Source organism: Pholcus phalangioides, unplaced genomic scaffold (genome assembly GCF_987345545.1).
Source record: "Pholcus phalangioides strain wild (caught in Gottingen) unplaced genomic scaffold, Ppha-v1.0 ptg000024l_1, whole genome shotgun sequence".
Lineage (NCBI taxonomy): Eukaryota > Metazoa > Arthropoda > Arachnida > Araneae > Pholcidae > Pholcus > Pholcus phalangioides.
Window position 1 is genome coordinate 27,376,642 of NW_028301616.1, and position 13,548 is coordinate 27,390,189.

The 13,548-nt window shown below is 32.4% G+C and overlaps 1 protein-coding gene across 1 annotated transcript in view; it reads right to left on the reverse strand.

Moving 5' to 3' along the window:
- Positions 1-13,548, reverse strand: part of LOC149069120 (uncharacterized) — a 150,487-nt gene that overhangs the window by 57,520 nt on the left and 79,419 nt on the right. Inside the window, exon 2 of the mRNA XM_089250977.1 lies at positions 1,557-1,674. The gene's annotated coding sequence lies outside the window, so the exon portion shown is untranslated. The remainder of the gene's footprint in view (positions 1-1,556; positions 1,675-13,548) is intronic.

Consider the following 13,548-nt stretch of genomic DNA (forward strand, 5'->3'; position numbering starts at 1 on the left):
CACTTTTGACTAATTATAACGATTTTATTGATATATTCTGTGCTTTTATATAGAAGTGTATTCATAAATCATTGTTTGGATGGGAGTAAATGGACAGACTAAATTAGTGCTTACCTGTGCTAGACTCTATGATCATCACGCCATCATTGATAAGATCGATCCAGAACATTCCAATTAAATGTGAACTTTTACATGAATAAATTTTTCAATTAAATGTACACAAAATGCATATGAGAGTCCTGAAATCATTTTCTATAGCCATGTAACTTAGATGAAGATACAGCGAATTGATTATGTCCAGTCTGATGCAGTAAAAAACCAGCACATAAAATAATAAAGAAGATAAATTAAAATTTGTATACGGCCTCTAATCTGAAAAATACCAATAGTAAAATCTGGGCTTCTTTTTATTTCAAGAAAGAAATTTATGCTGTAACATTTGGAGAAAAAATCCTCCAGCTATCGTTAACCTAAATTTTTAGTTTTTGCTACTTTCTACGCGCCCAAATAATAAAATATTCAAATGAATTCGGAGATAATTGTAAAAAGTGGCAGAAATCCAGAACGTCAATCATTGATATCTGAATATTCATCCAAATTCCACGGGACGAATTTCTTTCAGAATACTAGACAGAGACACAAATTTGACTCATTGAAATTTTTCGTATTAGTAATACATGAATTTTAATTCTTAAATTCCACTTATGTTATTACTATTTTACTCACTGGGTTTTTTTTTGTTGAAAATTGATTGTAGTCCTTTTACTATACCAAGGGTGCGCAAACTTTTTAGTTCGGGTGCCAGAAACTTGTATGCATAGTGTGACCATACGTCCTGTATTTTACGTGACATTTCCGTAATTTTGGATGTTCTCCCCCCCAAATTTTTTTAAGTAAAATTCACCATTTTCTCTCTTATTTTCAATGAGTCTTACTCGTATTTCTTAAATCAAGATTCAAGATTTTTTTCCTGACTTAGTCATAATTATCATAATATAATTTATATCACGAATAACTATAGTCATATTAACATATTAATCTCATATTTTTGTCAAACATACGTTTTGTTTGGTGAATTGTGAGTTTTCACACATTACGTCTTGTGGAAACTCCCAACTTCTTGCCACTGGTGATTTTTCAGCAATTTTAGCTATAGTTGGAAACGTTACTTCCCTTCGACAATTTTTTTTGGCTGTAATCGGCTAGTTTATTTGAATTTGAAGTTTTCTTTGATGTAATTAGCATCTAAACTTGCGTTTGAATGAAGGATATATGATCAGCCTGGATGTTTATTGTATTGTGTGTGTGTATTGATACTTTTCTACCGGAACACCTCTGGTGGGCCGGATGGAACTCCTTGGCGGGCAGCATCTGTCCCGCGGTCCGTAATTTGCCATCCCTATACTATACCATCATCTAAGTTACACTGTTGTAGTTCTCTTCGTTCGAAAGTTATTCCAGGCCGAAACGACTTTTCTATGCAACCTTTTTTTTAGTTTCAATATATTTTGTTCATTTATTAATTTTTCGGTGTACTGATGAATTTGTGCACTTACGAGGCGTTTTACTGAACAAACGCGTCTCCTCAGAAGTGGATCGGACCCTTGCGTCTTCCATAGCAGTGCTTTCCCCGCCGGCAGCCAGTGTGACTTAAGCACCCCATGCGATGATCAACTGTAATATAATTATAAAAATTGAACAAAAATTATCATATGAGTATCTGATTTTAATGTTTCCATAACATTAAAATCAGCTGAATAATAAATGAAATAAATAACCTTAAGTTATATTTCAAGGTTCATTTAAACACCCCAATGCGGTGATAAATTGAAATATAATCCCAAAATTAAAACGAAAATTATGAAATAAGAATTTGAGAATTATAATTATTATTTCGTAATATTAAAATCAGCTGAATTCACTAAAAGAAAAAAACTTCAAGTCGGCTTCACTGTTGGATAGCCGTATCTACTAAGTAAACAACCTCACGATACGCCATCTGGCGGAGACCACATATACGCAATTCTAAAAACGTGAAAACCTAATTTTTTAGAAACGACTATTTTCCACCCACAATACATGGAAAAATTTAAATGCTCTCTAGATTAATTTAAAAGAATTTATGAATTTTTGTGAATCTATTAAAACAATCCAATACATAAAGCAAGAAATAGTATCTAAAATGTATGCGTATTTAGAATTCAGAAATATATACATTGTAATCACAAGAAATAATCGTACTTATTCGGAAAAATATATATTTAATTGTCTATAATGAATGTTACAAAATATTATTAAATTTTTGTAAATTTATTTTAACAAAGCGTCACGCCAAAAATAGAATCCTCAATACATACACTAGAAAATTTAAAAAATAAATAATCGCAAAGAATCGGTAAGATTTATTTAGAAAATATACAATTAATTTTCTGCATTAAATATTGAAAAATTCTCTGAATAAAAGGGAAAATTGTAATATTTAAGTGAATCTATTAAAAGAAGCCAACACATCAATAAGAAGAAATAGAATCAAGTTCAATATATCTCTAGAATATCGTTTTAAAATATGTCACAATGACAAGAAATTTTACTATATATATTCAGAAAATTAAGAACTAATTGTCCAAGGTAAAATTTAAAAAAAATTACCAAATTTTTTTTAATCTATCAAGAAAAGCCAGCATATCAAGAAAAAAAATAGAATCTCTAAAATTTCCTTCGTAAACTTTAAAAATTTGTAATGACAATGAATCAATAATATTTATTTAGAAAATGTAGAGGAAATTGCCAACGATAAATTTATAAAATTCACTAAATAAATGAAAAAAATTATAAATTTATATTGTGAACCTATTGAAAAATCAAGCAAAAAATAAGATCAAGTTCAATATATCCCTGGAATTCTTTAAAAATACATCATAGTGACAAGAAAATTATACTACTTATTCAAAAATGTAGAAATAATTCTTTACCGTAAATTAAAAGAATTTTGTGAATATTATTTTAAAAATTTGTAAATCTTTTTGTAAATCTATCAAAAAAACAAAGCATAAAGCTTCAAACAGAATCAAGTTCAATATATCCATAGAATTCTTTAAAAATAAATTACAATGACAAAGAATTGCTCATCTTATTCAGAAAATATGAAATTGATTGTCTACGATAAATATTTAAAATTAATGAAGAAATACTCAAAAAATAAATTTTAAAATATTATCAAAGTTTAAGCTAATCTATCAAAAAAGCCAACTAAGCAAGAAACAGAATGAAGTTCAATATATCCTTATAAATTTTTAAAAATAAGTAATGGCAAAGAATCAATAACATTACTTTAAAAATGTAGAGTTAATTGTCTACGATAAGTAAAAAAGTTCTCTAAATAAATGATAAAAGTCATTAAATTACTGTGAGTCTCTTAAAATAACCAACTCATAAAACAAGAAATATGATATTACCAAGTTAAATTATACCCTCGGAATTCTTTAAAAATAAACTACAATAACAAAGAATTCTACTACTTTTTCAGAAAAGGAAGAAACAATTTCCTACGATAAATAAAAAAATCTTTAAATAAATTTAAAAATATTATCAAATTTTATTAATCTATCAATACAACAAGCCAACGCATCAAGAGAGAAATAAGATCCAACTCAATATATCCCTAGAGTTTTTGAAATAAATGAATAATAAAATGACAAAAAATCAATGATATTTATTTTAAAAAATTGTGGAACTAATTGCCTACGATATTTTATGTTTAAATATAATTATTTTTAAAAATTCATTCTTTCATAATCCAGTGGCGTATTGAGAATTAATTGGAGCAGCAATTATGTTTGCTAGGGAACAAAGAGGAAGAGAATTCAATTGAAACGTATTAAGCATCGGCAACGCTTCTAATGAAGTGAATTGTTTACTTTGATTCCAATTAGTGAAGATATGATTATTTGTTTCCATGCTTTCATAGATAAAAAAAAAGGAGCTAAATTAGTTCGGAAATTATCCCAAATGTTTCTGATATTTCTATTTTTTTTTTCCACCCTTAAATAAATTTTACGATACATAATCTTCATTATTGTTTTTACGCTCGTCTTCACAAATGATTATAAAAATTTGCTTTGTGCTTGAAATACGATTGAAATCGTTTTTAATTTACGATTTTAAAAGATTTTAAAAAAAAGTATGGATTTTATTTATATTCACAAAATGTTTATTTTAAATTATATCCTTATTTATTTCAATTTATTAAATATGTTTGAGATTTTGATACGAATTATTTTTGGAATTATCTGATCTGTGGAATAGCCGTATTTTAATGTGTTGAGAAATTAAGAGGGGTACATAGTGGTTAATATTCAACATTTATTCAACATTTTGGTCAATATCACCGAATGATGATCGGTCCAAGGGTGTTTATTGCGATAAACTAGGAGTTCTTACACTCTTGTGATCCCCGGACCCCCTTGTGACAATTAAATGTAGGCTTCGGACCCTTTTACAAAATAATATCAATTATACAGCAATACAAAATCAATGAATTGTTTTCGCATCTAAAAGATCAAGGACCACCTGAAATCTCTCCAAGGACCACTAGTTAAGAAACAGTGAGATAGACGGAATCTGTGGATGGTCAGTAAGTTCTAGATGAAAGTTCAATATTCAACTGTTCATGTAATTTTAAAATTTGTGAATCGTTCAGCCACTGCAACGAGCCGGCTTGGATGCGTACCTTTCTAAGAGCAGCGTAGCCATTACAAAAATTTGTATTTGACCATTACATTCAGTAATTGATAATTACTAATATAAATTTGCACTAGTGGTGCCTACAAGAGGCTGCCAGGGGCTCACGGGGTGTAATTCAGCACGAATCAAAATGGAAGTATTGTTAAAAATCTCCCTCTCGCGAGTGACTATTGCAGCAGTGCCACTTTTTTTCTTGAACATGCCACTCATTTTTTATAATTGCTTCCCGCATATACGTTGTCTCCCTGAAATGCTAATTAAATCCAGAAGTTTGAACTTTCTTCCATTGAAAATTGTTCATATAGATTGCGTAATCTTTAGATATGTTCAGATATTTCGTAAAATTTGGAAAATCTTCACATGCGTACGCAGCAGAATGTTGTTGTGCAGGCTGGCTGGTCACCCCTCCACTATGGAATAATTTTGTACCATAATTCTCGGGAGTAAAATGGCTGTGAAACTCCCTATGGTCATGCAGCGGGGTTGTGCACTAATTAGAAACTCACTATTTTCAAAACGAATGTTTCAATATTCATTTTAAATTCGTAATTTTCTTGGGTACACAGTCCCTAAATTCACAATGAATATTTTCGAACAATCCCGATAAAAGAGTTTTCCCCTCAATTACTAATGTAGATAATATTCTGGTAATTAAATCATAATCGAATTATCACGGGGATAAACAGTATTCCACACCAAAAAACATTTCAACTAAACAAATATTTATGTTTTTCAAAATTTTCGAAAATACATGTACAAATATTTTTAAAATGTCAGGTCCGCAGAAATATTTGAAGCCTCCTCACAAAGAACAGCAACAACTAGAAACTCGAAAATTTTTAACTGAACGAATATTTATATTACTTAAACAAAATTAAGTTTTTTTTTAATTTTTATTAAAAAAAGAGCATCGAGCAAGACCACCAACCAACGTAAAAACTAGTGTTCAATAATTCCTACAGAGATTTTTACAACGGAAAAGCATAGAGACAGAGAGATGAAGCTGCTCCCAACCATTCCTTGGAACTTTTAACTCATTGAGCAAGTTAAAAAAAGGTAGTAGTAAGGAAAAACTCCGAAAGTAGGAAAAATAAATATATAATAATAATTCTTAAATCAAAAATAAAATTAAAAAATGCTACAAAAGGCATTTAAGAGCACGTACATGATAAAGGGTGGGCAAAAGAGAAAACTTGGGCTTAAAGGTATGTTAAAAAGTGGCGAACAAAAAGGAACTAAAGCTACTACTGTGTGCTACTGTTGCAAATTTATAACGTTAACTCACTATAACCCGTTGTTTTCATTCGCCGAAAACGCTAATTAAGGCCGGAGGAATGAGAGACAAATTGGGGGAAACGGCAGTGTAGTAGCGTAGTACGACAGGTACGAAAACTGGCTGAATGAGGAGATATTAATGTTTCAGGAAAGGAAAATTTTCCTTTCTTGAAACATCAATATCTCCTCATTCAGCCAGTTTTCCGTATCTGTCGTGTTGACAAGGGGGAGTGACGTCTTTCGTCATAATAGCGTAGTGCATGCTGGTCACTCCTCGACAATGGCTAGAGCAGAAATATTTTTGTAACTCACACTTCTCGAGAATAAAATGGTCGTGAAATTCTCAATGGTGATATATTGGGTTGTGTGCTAATTAGAAACACTCATTCACACACTATTGTCAAGACGAATGTTTCAATATTCACGGATATTTTCCCATTCATGATTTTTCTAAGTACACAATCTCTAAACTTTGAGCATCAAAATTTTTTGATAAAAATGTGTTCCCTCAATTACTAACATAAATAATAATTCAGTAAGTCATAAATAAATTCATCACACTCATAAACACCACGATTTCCCAACCCGAAAAAATTCCAACCAAACAAATATTTATCTTAGAAGAAAAATCGAAATTTTTGAAAATACATATACAAATATTTTCAAAACGCCAGTTCCGCAAAAATATTCGAAAAACCCCCTAAAGGCTCATCAAAGAACAACAACTCAAAAAGTCGTCATTTTTAACTGAACAAAACTCAAAACTAACTTTAAAAAATAAATTTTAATGCTCAAATTTTCCAAAAAAAAAAAAAAAGTGCATCGAGCTGGACCTCCAACCAACGTAAAAATTAGCGCTCGTAATAATTCCCACAGAGATTTTTACAACGAGAAACACACACAGCGAGAGGGAGAGAGAGAGAGAGATAAAGCTGCTCAACCAATCCTTGAAACTTTTAACTCATTGAACAAGTTAAAAAAAAAAAGGTAGTAATGGGGGGAAAAGGTCCGAAAGTAGGGAAAAATAAATATATAATAATAATTTTTACATGAAAAAAAAATTAAAAAACGCTACAAAAGACATTTAAGAGCACGTAGATGGCAAGGGGGGGGGGGTGGGCTAAAGAGAAAACTTGGGCTTAAAGGTATGTTAAAAAGGCGCGAAGAAAAAGGAACTAAGGCTACTGCTGCTGCTGCTGCTGCTGTTACCAATCGATAACCTTAATTCATTAAAACTCGTTGCCTTCGGCGGCCAAAAACGCTAATTAAGGCCGGAGGAGTGAGAGGCAAATTGGAGGAGAGAGAGCATTTCCTCTCTTTTTCCTCTCTCTTGTTACTACTCCGAAATATTTTATATATTTTTGCCTTTTTTTTTTGTAATAATAATACCGGCAGCAGCAGCACGTGAAATATTGATTAGAGGAGAAAAGAAAACATAGACAATAGCTCTAGCGGAGCGCGAAATATTGAGACAACATTATAAAAGACGGAAGGCGTTTTCTCTGCCTCTCACTCCACATGCGAAACCGTACGCAGTAAGTACTCCGTGCTTTTACACGTACCCCGCTCTCTCTCTCTCTGTATTCTTCTTATTACGATAATAAAATAAATGACTTTAAGCTGCTGTTAGGAAGAGAAGAAGAGTAAAGAACTAACACACAACACTAAAAAAAAAAAAAGCGCTACGTTTATTCTGTACGATGCAGTTTTCGTTAAAACTTATTTTAAGAAAGTAGTTACGCTACTGGCTTCTCTTTTTTTACTTGTTATTTGTATGAGCCTCCGGTTGCCCGAGAGAACAAAAGCCCCTTTTTTTACTTATTATTACTTTTTTTTTTTTTTAGGAGGGTGGTCTCCTCCTCCTTGTGTTTTCATTGCTGTTACTCCAACTAACTCTCTCTCTGTTACCCCTTTCTGTGTATAAACCCGTTCCGAAATTCTCATTAGTAGAGTAAAAGTCTCTCTCTTGGACTAATTTGTGGTTTGAGTTCCAGAAGGAAATTTATTTTTGAATCTTTCTTTCAGAAAATTGTTAATGTTTTGAAACAATAGATAGTTAATATAATGGTGGGAATGAAGATTTATTTTTTTGTTTTAAATTGTGAATTTATTTCCGCGCCCTTATAGGTAGAGAAATAACCAAAACGTGATTTTACACAAGCTGAGGAAAAACCATTTTCACAGTTTAATCATTTGTATAGGAAATATTAAACTATATTTGAATGAATTTATGTAACAATATGGAACTAAACAATTTAATTCAAAGTATTAAAAAATTATGCAAAAATTAGTTGCATTTAGATCAGATAATATAATAATCTAACATATGTAATGTCCGATATTATAAACATATATTGATTCTATTTATAATATATACACATAGGCGTAAGTAGAATTTTCTCGAGGGGGGAATTTAACTTTTTTTTTCTTCTCAAGTGCGTACGCCAATGTATATGTATATAATATATAGTATTATACTAAATATGATGATATTAGATAATCATAATTAGATCAATATTAGAAAAAATGTTAGATAATATTTAAGATATGATAACAATATTGATACTTGAATGAATTAATGAAACATCATCAAAATACTAAGAAACGCAAAAATTAGTTACATTTACATTAGATAAAGTTTCAGAGAGTAATAATTAGAGTAGATAAAAATATTAGATGATAGGTTTTAGGGTTATAGGTGAAAATATTGCATAATAATATTTATAGATTAGTTAAAAATATCAATACTTAAGTGAACTAATGAAACATCGGAAGCTAAAAAAATTTCATAGATAATATTTAAAAAATGCAAAAATTTAGTTAAGTTTGATATTAGATAAAAATTCATTCTTAAAGAAGCTGCAGCAAGAGACTTTTTTCTCTAAATTATGTGAAATAATATTACTGCATTTCACAGTAAAAAAATTATCTCAGTGAAAATTTTCCTTCATAGAATCTAAATCAATTAAATTTATGAGTTCAACTCACCATTTTTTTTTTTTCGAGAATTTTATAATTTTACATGGCAATAAAATTTTTACATCTTGTAAAAATTTGATTTTTTTTTTAACTGGATTAAAAAAACATTTAAAAAAATTAATGAACAAATTTTATTAGAATGCCTTAAAATCAGAATACGAGAGAAAGACAGTTACTGAATATCCGCGGCTAAAAATTTCACCGCAAGAAACAAAATAAATTTTAAAAGCTATATAAGGCGCTATGTTATCACGGAAAATTACTGAATTCAAATTAAAAAGATATAATTAAGCAGTAAATTTCCGGATCGATACTACGTCGATTTTTGTTTTATATTTATTTTATATTTTATATTTATTTTTTATTTATATATTTTTATATAATTTATTTATATATTTTTATATAATTTATTTATATATTTATTAATATAATTTTATTCATCACATTAATAATAATATTACACGCAAATTTTTAATATGACTGACCAAAGGAGAGTCCGTATCTGTAATGAATAATTAATCAAATAAATACGATTACATTCTAAAACCCATATTTTTTACCATAAGCCTATTCATATTCAGATATTAGGGATAAAATGAATGAGTACTCGTAAACATAATTAGAAATGCAAATCTCAGAGAACACAAGTAATATTAATAAGTATTAAATCCAGTGAGTGTTAAACCAAACGTGAACGCACATCGAAGAAAGGAAATGATGAGAGAGTAAAAAATAAATAAATAAAACCGAAACCAAATATCAAAAGAAGAAGGAAGGCAATGGCGGAAGGAAACGAATGAAGTAGCGTAAGAAATAGGATAAAAGAGAGAGATAAAATGAAATAAAAAGATAGTTAAATATAAATCTGGAAAGAGTGATTAAAACAAAATTGAAAACTAAACGGCCGCTTTATTACTCCCCGTCGTCACTCCCGGGAAAGGAAGACAAAAAAATGCGATCGGCGCTCACGTAAGCATAAAAGAATTTATCGATCGCGTCGCTAGATGGCGCTGCAAACTCTCCGCGAGATTCTGCCCCCGCGCGCGCTCTGGAGAGACTGTTATTATATTTATTACCGATTCACAGATTATGAATATTTTTTAAAGGCAGTGGCGGCTCGAGCAAGCTGGGTCCGATTTCCGCATGGGCAGCATGGGTGTTTGCCCAGGACCTCATGTTTTACAGAAGGGGGTATTTATCATAGTATATATTTTAAGCCGGAATTACATTATAAAAGTTTTACAAAAGCTTTTTTGAAGAACTTGAAAAATCCAACCAATAAGCATATCGGTCACATCTGAGAAAATGCAACTGATGATCTTATTGGATGCAATTTTCAAGTTTATAAAAGTTTGATAAAATCCATTTTATAAAACTCAAAAAATCCGACCAATAAAGCTCATAGGATACATTCGAACAAATGCAACCGATAAACTTATTGGTTGAATTTTACCAAATTTTATAAAATGAAAACTTTTATAGTGTAATACCGGCAAATTTATATACGTTTCATTTGATAAAAAATTTGGAGTTTTTATTAAAAATCAAAGAATTTTCCCCTAAATCGCATCATGCTACAGCCACGCTCGTTATAACAACACACAACCGTCCGTTATAACTACCATTCTATTCCATTATACCGACCGGTATGGCGGGTCCAAAATATTTCCCTATTCCCCATGTTTTTTCCAAATGTTGGAACATCATTGACGACATCACCAATATCAAACTGTGTTCTAGAGAAAGATCATTCCTGTTTTATTTTTTATCCAATATAACGACCGGTAAATGTCATTCGATCCATTACAACGGCCGAGCTCGGCTTGACCTTCAGCTTTTTTTTGTCGATTTTCTCAAAGAAATTGACAAAATCCATTGTTGAATGGGTTTGACCTTACATTTGGTGTTCGGAGAAGAAAGGATTATGAAACATAGATGGTTTAAAAAGATAAGGAAAACCCAATGGCTAATTGGAGCCAACTTTGGCTAATTGGAGCTAACTTTGGCTAATTGGAGCCAACTTACCATTCTGTTTTATTTTTTCATATCGTGGCTCATCCATACTTCCCACGTGACTGATTTTTTTAATCCTATTCTAAATTCTAGATTTTTCTTGATTTCATCATGGGACAATATAGATGCAAGTGGACTCATTTTGCTACTTGTAGTAAAAAATAAATGTCGGTTTTGGGCCATAACATAGTGTTTTCGTAAATATAATGTACGCACTGTACTGTATTATGTACATATATTCGAATATTGTGTTTTTTTTATACATTTTTACTTTTAACGTTCGATATAACAATCTCCCAATATAACGTCCGTTTTCCGTGGAACGGAGGGGGTCGTTGTAACGGACTTGGACTGCATTTCCAAAGAGCCCATTATTAGCAAACCCTTTTAAATATCAATTTTATTATACCAATCAGTAATAGACTTTACACAGCATGTATTGGAACCTATTAATATACTAAATGCACCTATTCGATATTAACTCCATGACAAAATATGTTTCAAGGGGCCGTTCAAGTATTACATCAGCAAATTTTTAGTCATTTTCGAACACCACCCCTTCCCCCAGTCAGCAAAAATCTGACCTCTCCCATCCCCACCTTTGTCAGCAAAATTTCACCATCTCTGCCTCTACCTCCTAACACATATTGGTGAGATCAGAGACATGCGCGGGAGGGGGCGGGAGTGGAGCCCCCGAATAATCAAAAATTTATTTTTTTGTGCAAAAAAATACTTTTTTGAAAAAAATTAAAATTTCGAAAGAAAATACTTTTATATGTCATTGTAAACAATTTCTGTTAGTTTCAATGCTGTTGGGAGGCCAAGAACCCAACATTTTTTTAAAGAAATTCATTACGACTCACCCTCTAAACCAGCGGTTCTCAACCGGTCCTCCGTGGAGCCCTTGGGGCTCCGCGGCCACTCGAGGAAATTTAAAAAACCAGTAAAATTTAAAAAATAGTTATAAATATTTTTAAACAGTAAAAATAAATCAGTAACTTTAATGAATAATTAAAAAAATGGGCCTATATACGGGGCTCCGCCATAGAATTCTTTCACTAAAAAGGGCTCCGCTAGTCAAACAAGGTTGAGAACCGTTGCTCTAAACAATACATGGTATATCCTTGGCCCGCTGACCAAATATGGCCCTATTGGTTATCTTATGTGGCCTGCCCCCTCAAATCTAATTTTGTAAAAATGAACTAAGCGGCACATTTACAGATCGCTTAGGTGATCCATGGCACAATTCCAGAGCATTTAAGTGACCCGTGACACATTTTCAGATCACTCAAGTAGGCTCGTGGCACATTTACAGATCAATTACGTGACCCGCAACACAGTTTCAGAACACTTGAACGAACTGTGGAGCATTTATAGAGAGGGCGATCCCCGAAAAAAAAAGAAGTAATACAACTGCTTTGAAACGAAACATTTCTTCAAAAGCGGGATGTATGGTCACACACATTTTCGCCATCAACAATGAAGCAGGTTTACCCCCGGGTTTCCCAGACAACAGCTTTGTCAGCCTCCCGCCTGGGTCGTCTTTAGGGGAAGATCTATACAACCACTGTTCCTCGTGTCTTTCAGCAGATCCCCCACGTTAGGATCTTAGTGGGTCCAGGCTGGATTTTTTTTTTCAGGGCCCTTTTACAGTAAATATACAGTATGCTGTGAGAAAACAAAAATGATAAGAATCGTCCCGGAAACCCGGGCTGGCGCCTCATCATCCCCACCACTGTGCGGGCAATGCCTAAAACCCCCCTTCACGGTCGTAGCGGACCAGTCGTACTTAGGACGACCCCTTTCAAGGGCCAAGAATAAAATCTAGCGGAAGAGAGGCCATGATAGATGGTTAAGGGGCCACAGAGATCGGTAGAAAAAAATCAGATGTGAAGAAATCGGTGGCTCACGTGTTGTATGGTCACCAGAAGTGGGGGGCGCAACCCGATAGCCAGGAAGATAATTTTTCTTTTGTCTTTTTTTCACCCTATAAATTTGCTATAAATAAATACAAATTTGCCCACTAACAGACCAACCTTGATCCCCGCTCTGTCCCCATAAGGGGATATAAGCTGGTTCGCCACAAGGGGATGGGTCAAGGTGGAAAAAGAAATAGCCTTACCCGACGAAGAGAAATCGAACCATCGTACACAAAATGGGTGGAACACCGATTCCAAGAAAGTATAGAGCCCCCAGAGCATTACTTTGCCCAGGAGCTCATGAAGCGAACATGACCCCGCATAGAAAACCTCCCCCTCCATGAAGACCGCTCACTGAATTCTTGCCTAGATCTGTGTGTGTTCTATAAATTCGTATAATATTTATAAAAGTTTTGTTCCCTCTCTCACAATAAACTTACTCAAAGAATCAATTCAATAAGCAGAAAGGGGTCTCGCTTCTGGATGAGGATGGGGTCTTGGATTACATTTTGGAGGTCCATGAGAAGAAAATAATGTCCAAAGTGGACCATGGACTAAAAAAAAAAGCTTAAAGAAACACTGAGGTGGAAGTTATATCATTTTTAGCATTTGGTATGTC